The 10672-nt window shown below is 36.8% G+C and overlaps 1 non-coding gene across 1 annotated transcript; it reads left to right on the top strand.

Annotated features, from left to right (window-relative positions):
* Nucleotides 1-10259: 10259 nt before the first annotated feature.
* TRNAI-UAU (transfer RNA isoleucine (anticodon UAU)) lies at nucleotides 10260-10333 on the top strand. The gene has a single exon. It is a non-coding gene; the product is annotated as a tRNA-Ile (tRNA).
* The last annotated feature ends 339 nt before the right edge of the window (nucleotides 10334-10672 follow it).

Genomic DNA, 10672 nt, shown 5'->3' with positions numbered 1-10672 from the left:
TGTTTTCTAGCTCCTCGACTAAGTCTCTCCTCATTATGCACATTACCCGTTTCCTCTATCACCTCGTCACTCACCAAACTGCCTTCCCCTTCCTCCTTGTCACCATCATTCTGCCATGGTGAATTATTACTTGGACTTGTTGGTGTGCTAACATCGTCATCGTCTATTTCCGTCTCATCATAGAATGTATCGTCTATGTTTGTACTCCCCCACACGACATGGGGTATTTCATTAGGCAAAGAGCTTATGTCTGCATTCCCAAGCCCACTGTCGTCCCCATCTTGTGGAATAGAGTCATTACTCGAATTTAAATAAGGATAAACATTCTCGTAGAAAATAATGTCGCATGACACAAATACTCGTTTCTCTTTTAAATCGTATACCTTCCACCCCTTTTTGCTATGAGGGTAACCTATAAAACTACATCGTTTCCGCCGTTTCCCAAATTTATCTCGTGTTCTATCCTTATTATGAGCATAACATTAACATCCCAAGACCTTTAAATTGTCGAAATTGAGTTTTGTACGGTATAAAATTTCATAAGGTGTTTTCCCGTCTAGCAAAGGTGTAGGTTTTTGATTTATTAAATACGCAGCTGTCAATATGCACTCACCCCAAAATTGAAGAGGTAACCCTCCTTGAAAACGCAATGCCCGTGCTTTTTCAAGGATGTGATGGTGTTTCCTCTCGACCTGTCCATTTTGTTGAGGTGTATCTACATTGCTAGTTTGGAATAAAATTCCGTTTTCCTCATAATAGTATTTCATTACCCCAGATAACAATTCCTTCCCATTATCACATTGAATGATCTTGACACACGTTTCAAATTGCGTCTTAACCATTTGACAAAACATTTTCATTAAATGTCCTGCCTCACTTTTATCTTTCATGAGATACACCCATACTCCCCGACTATGGTCGTCAACTATGGTCAAGAAATAATGTGCACGCGTGAGACTATCAACCCGATATTGTCCCCAAATATCACAATGAATTAGACCAAACAAAGTATCACATCGTTTATTATTAGGCATAAAAGGAGTACGAGATTGTTTTGCCCTACAACATGAATCAGAAACCTCTTTGGAAGTCCAATTTAAATTGCAGCCAACTAAATTAGAAAAACGAGAAAGAATGTTCTTGGAAGGATGTCCTAATCTCTTATGCCATAATCGCCCTTCCTTGGAAACCGTGACTTGTCCTGCCAATTTCGGTTGATGTGGCTGATAATAATACACTCCTTGTCGATGCTCACCCCGTCCAATCATTATCCTCGTAGTCTGATAAGTTCAAATTATATACATTTTTATCCCTATTTTAGCTCCATTTTGTATGACATTATGCACTAACCTTAGTGATTTTGAGCTAATATTGTATTTCTAGTTGCATTTGCATATTCTATCATATTTTGTAGGTACTTAAGCTTTAAGGAGCTTAATTCCACATATTTGCAAGCACTAGGATACAAAGCTAAGTTGAAGAGAAGAATGGACCAACAATGAAGTAAAGTATGGACTTGCATGAGCAAAAGTGTTGGACTAATGTGAGAAAATGGAAATCAAATGCAAATGAAAGTCAAAGCCCAAATTGCAAAGTCCACAAAAATGTCATAAGATGCTTGTCATAGGATGCTCATGGGATGCCAAAAGAGTCTTAATCCGGAGATTAAAGGAGGCATTAACAACAAACTTTGGATTCCACAAAGACTTTAATCAAGCATTAAATGGAAAATTGTAATACCCCGCATTTTGATAATAATTTATGAGAATAATTTAAGTAATTTAATAATTAAGTAAAGGCATTTCTAATAATAATTACAAGTAAGACGTTAATTAAATAATAAATTAAGTAAACAAGTCGGGAATTGGGCTTAGCTAATAGTACAGTATTGGGCCGTGTGATATAATTGGGGGATGGGTTTTATAGGCTTAATAAATAAGTAATCGGATTTTGTATCGGGAATTAATAATAAATAAGATGGAAATAATAATTATATCAATAATTATCATAATAATAATGTTATGGCAATAATAAGATAATTGGTGAAAATTTTAGTTATGGTAAGACTAGTAATATATGATGATAATAATAATAATAATAATAATAATAATAATAATAATAATAATAATAATAATAATAATAATAATAATAATAATAATAATAATAATAATAATAATAATAATAATAATAATAATAATAATAATAATAATAATAATAATAATAATAATAATAATAATAATAATAATAATAATAATAATAATAATAATAATAATAATAATAATAATAATAATAATAATAATAATAATAATAATAATAATAATAATAATAATAATAATAATAATATAATTTATAATGGTAATTCTTATAATAATTAGAATAAAGTAATTATAATAAGTTTCCTAATTGACCTCACATACTCTTTAATCTTACACTATAAATACCATAATAAATCTAAAAATAATTCATAAAAGAAGAAGGAAGAGATCTAAAAGAAAGAAGAGGAGAATTAAGGAAGAGAAAAGCAAAGGAATTAATTTTATTATCGCCTCAAGGTAATTCTTTAAGACCGTCTTATGTATATACTTTGTGATATTATAACTTGTTATCTAGACCACCATAGGACAAGCCGCGACCATCGTTGTGACCGTGGACCACTGTTGACCTCATTGGACCACCATTGACCGACGGGAGAGGGGTGTTCAGGCGGGTTTTTATGAGTGGTTGTATGGCGTGTTTTATATGGTTTTGAACCCCTATCCAATCGTGACTGACCTGGGTTTGGGTTAGGGTGGTACCTAGGGTTTAGTCGACCACTGTGGGGGGGGGGGGGGTGGTCAAGGTTGTTTAAAGGTGGTGGTTTTCACGGTGGGTGGCTGGATTTTCGTGGGTGGTTATATGGTTGTTGAATTCGATTTAAACACGGGTTAACCTCTTGCTGTGACTTGACCGGACTCGGGTCTGGGTTGGTTGGCTTGTGGGTGGTTAGTCGGCTATGGTGGAGGTGTCTTGGAGGTTTCTGTTGGTGTATGGGGGAGTATAGGAGGTAGAGTGGAGATTAGTTGTTTGTTTAGTTGATTAGTTGAAGGTTGATTAGTTGGAGTTTAGTTTAAAGGAATTAGTTTGTGTATTGATTTGTTGTGAATTTGTTGGGATACACTTGGGTCATAGAAATTGGAGGGGAGGTCCTCTATTTATAGAGCTCCTCCTCCTTCTCCTACATCCTAAGAACACTCTAGAATATGACATTCTAGATTGGCTTAGACACGGAACTCTCCAGAGTTCCTTACCACTTATACACATGTCTAGAAGGTTCTAGGTTGTTCTACATAAATCTAGAACATACATGACTCTTCTAGATCCTTCTAGACTCTTCTAGTTGTTTCTACATTATTCTAGCATATTCCGGATAAATCTAGAATATTACGGAAACTTCTAGAATACACTAAAAGTCTCATACTTCAACACTCCTCCTTGAGACTTTTGGTGTAACACTTAGCGTGATCATTCTTCTTCTCTTTCTTTTTTCTTTTGTAACACCAAACTCGGAGGTTGCTCGATGTACGTCTCCTCCTCGAGCTGGTAGCATGACGAACAATTGGAGCAAATGTATCTTCATAGTGAATTCCATCTTGTTGGGAATATCCTTTATCGATCATTCTTGCTTTGTGCTTGTTGATAGAGCCATTAGGATTCAACTTAGTTTTATAAACCCATTTTACACCAATTACCTTTCGATCTCTTGGCTTGTCAACCAACTCCTTTATCATATTTATCTTCTTCTCCATAGTTTCTTGCCACTCCTTGTGTTTGAAAGCCTCATCAAAGTCTTTTGGCTCCTCAAAAGTGAAGTAGCATCTTTCGCACTCTTCTGTATCTTGAATGGAGGGACATTCTACATGAATTTCAGATAGATTTCTCTTACCTTGTGCTCCTTGTGGATGCTGTGGATGATCAGGGAGTAAGGTCACATTTGTTTCTACCTTCTTTTCCTCCCAAGTCACATTTGTTTCTACCTTCTTTTCCTCCCAATGTCTGGCTGCTTCATGGGAAGATGTATCTTCGAAAGAAGATTCTTGAGTCTTGAACTTCTGATCATGAGCGCGTAAAGATTCAATTAGCTCTGTCACGGTGAGCTTCGATAGATCCCTTGATTCTTTAATAATAGTGACAATCATGTCGAATTTTTTTGTCAAAGTTGTGAGAATTTTCTGCACAATCCTCGTTTCAGCGACTTCTTCACCATATATTTTCATTTGGTTAATTGTCTCCATTACTCTCCAAGTGTAGGTTGTTATGTCTTCATTCTCCCCCATTTTCAAATTTTCGAAATGTTTTCTTAAGGCATTAAGACGTAATGCCCTTATCCTTTCATCACCATAGAATTCTTTTTGGAGTAAATTCCATGCTTCTTTTGCGGTAGAAGCCCGCAGTATTTTTGGAAAGATGGTCTCCGAAACAGCATTAAAGATGAAAGACAAGGCTTTGGCGTCCTTTATCTCATCCTCATTTATTTTATTTAAGGATGTTTCGGTGGGTTGAACACCTTCTTGTTGCTTTTCGGGACCATTTTCCACAATCTCCCATAGTGCATTTGATTTTAAGAGAGCCTTCATTTTAATGCACCAATAGTCGTAATTTTCTCCTCCAAAAATTGGAAGAGTAGACGATAGAGTATTTGATGCGGAAGCCATAGTTTTATTTTGTTGCCCTAAGATCTTTAGAGCTCTTGATACCACTTGTTGGTGTATGGGGGAGTATAGGAGGTAGAGTGGAGATTAGTTGTTTGTTTAGTTGATTAGTTGAAGGTTGATTAGTTGGAGTTTAGTTTAAAAGAATTAGTTTGTTTATTGATTTGTTGTGAATTTGTTGGGATACACTTGGGTCATAGAAATTGGAGAGGAAGTCCTCTATTTATAGAGCTCCTCCTCCTTCTCCTACATCCTAAGAACACTCTAGAATATGACATTCTAGAGTGGCCTAGACACGGAACTCTATAGAGTTCCTTACCACTTATACACATGTCTAGAAGATTCTAGGTTGTTCTACATAAATCTAGAACATACATGACTCTTCTAGATCCTTCTAGACTCTTCTAGTTGTTTCTACATTATTCTAGCACATTCCGGATAAATCTAGAATATTACGGAAACTTCTAGAATACACTAAAAGTCTCATACTTCAACAGTTTCAGGTGGTGGTTCGTGGTGGAGTTGGCCGGAAATTCGAAACAGGGGAGAGTTGTTTGTTGTTGTTGCTGGCGGTTTTAGGGGTTGTTGTGGTGGCGGTGTTTGGTCGAGGGGAAGGAGGGACCACCCCTGGAACCACCGTGGGTCATTGGTGGCAAAGGTGGTGGCCAGAGGTGGTGTGGTTGGTGTAGATGGGGGTGTCGGGTGTTGGGTTTTCGGTATTTGGTGTTCATGGTCGTGGTAGCTAGGGCGTGAGGTTGTGGGCTTCTGGTGATGGCTAGGCTGGTGGTTAATGGTCGTATGTATGCACCATAGTGCGGACTTGAGATGGCAGGTGGGGGGGTGTCATTGGTGGTTGGTAGTGTCGGTAAAGGACGGGTGAAGGAAGGGTGTTGAACATGGTTTTAACGTGTTGTATGGGGTGGTGTTTGTGGGTGTGCGTACACGGGTTCTATGGTTGACTTTTATTTAATAATCAAGACGGGTTGACTCGGGTTTTGGTGGGTAATCGGGTTTTGAATTTAATAAATGGGTATATCTTTAGTTGAGTCGGGATTAATTAATTATTAATCGTTGAGTCGGGTTTCTAAGTTGGGTTTGATGCGGGTTTTTGTATATCATAATAATTAATCATAATAGGTTGTGAATAAAATATGATGATTAATAATGATAATTATTAATGAAGTATAAATAAAGTAAATAATTAATATTGAATAATGATATTTTATTAGGTGACGGAGTTGTTGAGACGATTTAATTGGGTTTCTACGTGTTGTATTGCTTTGCTTTGCTTGGAGCGTTGTATACGGAATATTTGCTTATCAGGTAGGGATAAATCCTACTCAACTTTTACTCGATAATGTTGTTGGATGAATTATCAGTTGTGAAGTATATGTCATTGGTTTATATTGTGGTTGTTGGTTATCTCATGTCGTAAATGTTGGATACCTCAGTACTGGGATGATGGATACCTCAACTTCGGTTGGGATGGTGGATACCTCAACTTCGGTTGGGATGGTGAATACCTCAACTTCGGTTGGGATGGTGGATACTTCAACTTCGGTTGGAATGATGTAAAGTGAGCACGTTGTTAAGGGAGGTGTGCTAAGTAAAAGGATGGAGCACGTTGTCAGGAGGTTGTGCAATATAAAAAGGAATTGGATTGTTATCGTATGTTTTTGTTGTTAGTATTTATTCCTGCTCAACCTCGCGGTTGACTGTGTATTCGTGAACACCTGTGGTGAACCGTTTTATGGGGAGCAGATTTGACAGGTACCAAAGATTAGCTGACTTGGGAGCATTGGGATGAGAGCCAAACTTGGAACCTTAGATGAAGTCTAGATCACAAATATAGTTATATTACTTATTTATTTTCCGCTGCGAGTTGTAAATATTTATACTAAGTTTTAGTTAGATAATTTGTAATAAACATGTAATCATTAAAGTTTTTAATTTAAAGTACTTTGGTGAGTTGGACTTTGTTATTCACTACCTCGGGAAACCAAGATGGTAACAGTCCTATTTATTTGGGAATGTTTTGCTAATGGCTCCTTAATAAATGGGGGTGTTACAAAAATACCCAGGCAATGTTAACCCCGATCGAGGTTGGGTGTCCCCGATCGGGGACGTGTGTTTTTGGCTTGTTTACGTTACACACTCAAATCCTATAAATAGGGGACTCGTCACAAGGCTTTTGGACACACCATTCCATATACATTTTTCACATAATATTCTCTCTAAGTCTTAGTTTTTTTTTTGGTGAAATGTGAAATATATTATCATAAATAGTATGTTCAGTACATCATCACCAAGAGAGAAGAATCCCATTACAACTCAATCAAACAAATCTAAGAGGAATCAGCATATAAAGAAACAGTCAGGCTCCCTACATCACGTCAGCTGCAGCAGCTCACACCTGTATTGCACGTCTTCAATAACTCGTTTAGTGAGGGCACAAGGTCTAGGCACATAAGCATCAGTCCTGCAAATATTCCGTGCAATCCAGATACCATAGATCATAGCCAATATAGCCACAGTAGCACGCCTCTTCAAGCTGAATGATCTGCACCTCCAGGAACTAACCCACTCAAGAATGCAGAGAAAAGAAGTTTGGGGGCTTGGGTATTTTAATTTAGTTTAATTTTAGCCAATTGTAAATGAACTTGAATGGGAATTCTAAGTCTTAGGTTAGTTTAGTTTTTAATTTAGTTTAGTTTAGATTAGAATTACTTTTAGTTTTATGTGACAAACATTTTACCTTAAGCATTTCAATATAATTTCCATTCAAGTTCTTTTACAATTTACATTTCAAGTATTGTTCTTCCAAGTTCCATTTCCATTTCCATATTGCAAGGTAATTTCTATTTACATTTCCATTATGTTTATCATTTTAATTATCATTAGTGTAGTTTACATTTTCATCATGTTTGAGTAGTTACATTTGTCTAAGGAGTAAGGGAAACCATGCACGACTAAGTAAATTGTAAATGTTAAAATGAGGCTAAGTTAAATTGATAAATTGTTTCTATCACATGTTTTAATCGTCACGTTTAATCTTTGTTTAATGGCCTTATTCATTGATTAAGTTTGTTAATTCGTTCTATAAGTCGAGAGGCACGAAATCGGATTAGACTAAGCATGTGTAGTAGGACGTCCTAATCATAAACGAGAGTTTCTCTAGGACCCGGTCTATGGTTGACACTAATATCGTAAGATAGGTGTCTTTAAGCAAAAACATTTATCGTAAAATCAACTTCCTAACTTGACATAAGCATTTACGTAATTAGCATGTGTGACCCGACCTCCCTAGACATTTTATTTATTATTGTTTTATCGCTTCAACCCAATCAATCAATCGATAATCTACCAAGGTAAAATTCAATCCATAACAATTAAATTATAAACTCCCGTCTCCTTTGGGTTCGACCCCTAAGTACTACATTAATTTGTTACCTAGGGTATAAATATTATCTTTGCATAGGTGTGCGATAGCCTATCATAGTCCGGTCCTGTATTTCACAAAAATCAGAATGAAAAGTTATGAGACCATTATTTTCACATATCAATTGTTCGACGGAAATGAGATCAGAAGTAAGTGAAGGCGCAAATAAGACATCTTTCAAAACGAAATGTGAATTTAATCTGACTTTGCCATGGACATTAGCCTCAACTTTTCTCCCATCGGGAAAACTTACAATCAAATGTTCCTCAATCCAAATATTTTCTAAACATTCACGTTTTCTCGTCATATGGTGAGAAGCTCCGCTGTCTATCATCCATTCAATATCAATTTTAAATTTCATACCTTGTAACTTATCATTACCATCTGGGCTAGCCAACAACAAGCTTTGCAACCTTTCGATCTCGTCATTGGTGAAGGGTTGGTTGGCCTTCGATGATTCCCCATCTTTCATACTTGAAGTACTGCCCACTGCATTAGCCAGATAAGTGCTCTGTCCACGGCCTTTGCCTTATCCTCGACCACCAGTTCCACGACCACCACCGCCTCTGTATCGACCACACCCTCTTTCTCGCGCTTTCACTTCCTCATAGCCATGTTTATCATAAAAAAATTCTTCCGTGTGGTAATACTTCCCATAATAAGTGCACTGTGGTGGTGGTTCTCCTTCGTGGTCCTCAGATTTGGCATTGGTGGCTCGTCCTTTTCCTCCTCCATAGACCTTTGTAGCCATTGCCGTATCCATACGTTCTTCTTTAACTTTGGTTAAAGAAGCATGTCGTTCCTCCCGTAAGATCAAGGCATATGCGCGAGTCAGCGTTGTAATCGGGTCCTCCATTAATAGGTTTGATCGTCTATTGCTATACAATCTTGAATCCAAACCCATTAAGAAGTGATGTACCTTTTCTTCCTCCGTTCCTTTGTTATCAACGCAGCTGCTCCGCAGGTGCAGTTCTTGACCTTGCTGTAATTTGCTAACTCATCCCAAATCGTCTTCAAGCGTGTATAGTATTCAACCACGCTATCCCTTCCTTGCTTACATTGATTAAGTTCACTTTTGAGTTGGTGAATTCTTGGGCATTTCCAGCCGAGTCCCTATTATGCAACTCTTCCCAGATATCTTCTATGGGTTGAGAAAAGGTGATACTCGCATGTAACTTCCGATCGATCATGTTTCGAAGCCATGCCCTTAATATCGCATTACATTGCCGCCATGCTACTAACTCCATATTATCGTCCTCTCCATTAGTCACCGGCTTATCCACCTTCCATTCGATGAAAGCCAGTTTATTCTCTGCATCGAGCCCGTTTTTGACACCCTCTGCCCACATATCATAATTATTTCCATTAAAAATAATTTGTGTAACATTTAAATTTGGGTTTTCGGAAGGATGAAGGTAAAGCGGTGATGTCATGGGAATAGTCTTTGGACCGATCCCTTTCAATTTGTCGTCACCAGACATGATGAAATCGACAAGTGATTGATTTGATTTCGAAATTGTGTTTGAATCGTAACCTTGCTCATGATACCATATGAAATATTGAAGAACAAGAAAAACAGAGAAGTGAAGAATTGCCTTCGTATTTCTTATTGAATCAAACACCAAATCATACGATACATATATACGACAATTAGTTAAACACAATCTTTGACTATTCTAAACAATCTCCTATAAAAAGGCAACTAAATAATTACATTACCTAAATACAAGGATAATATATACTAAGTATAATTCACAATATAAGAATAATATCTTTGATATTTTGATATTATTCTTACATACTCGGTAACGATAGTTTCAAATTTGTAAACGAATATACAGTTGACTTAATAAGGTTATAAAGTATAAATGACGAATATATGGAAAATAAAAGCAATAAAAAAAAATTTGAAAAGGTTCTTAAAGTGTGGTCAAACTCAGCAGGTAAGAGCAGAATGTGACGAAACATTCAGTCCCGTTGTTTAACTAGCCACTATTCGCATTTTTGTTAGCTTAGTTGTTTCTTGTTCTTGGCCTATTTCTTCAGTTGGATATCAAGAATGCCGGTTTACTTGATTATCTAGTTAAAGCAGTTAAATCAATTATAAAAAATGATAAAAATATATTCAATAAGGTCTTGTAGCTCAGTTGGTTAGAGTGTTGGTCTTATGAGCCGAAGGTTGTGAGTTTAAGCCTCGCCTAGACCAATTATTTATAATGTTTACTACATTTTGAAGACTGACAAACTTTGAAGGTCATTCTCCTTTTATAAACGGATTTTACACAATCATATACAACATTTACAAATTTACTTTATTTTATTACTCGTTTTTCTCTTTTAATATTTAAAAGAAAACAAAGAAGATTACCACATACACGAATTGATCCCCTATCTTCACCTCCCCAAATGGTACTTTATTCGACTATCTTTTGCTATCAAGAGCTTTTCTTGCCACGAGCTTCGCTTGCCACGAGTACTCCTACCACGAGCCACATCAATTAACCACCAACCCTAACCACGCCTCTGCCACCGTCGCCCATGCCCC

The sequence above is a fragment of the Silene latifolia genome, chromosome 1 (genome assembly GCF_048544455.1).
Source record: "Silene latifolia isolate original U9 population chromosome 1, ASM4854445v1, whole genome shotgun sequence".
NCBI classification, from domain to species: domain Eukaryota; kingdom Viridiplantae; phylum Streptophyta; class Magnoliopsida; order Caryophyllales; family Caryophyllaceae; genus Silene; species Silene latifolia.
The sequence above is the reverse complement of the archived record's forward strand: the minus strand, read 5'-3'. Positions and strand labels throughout refer to the sequence as shown.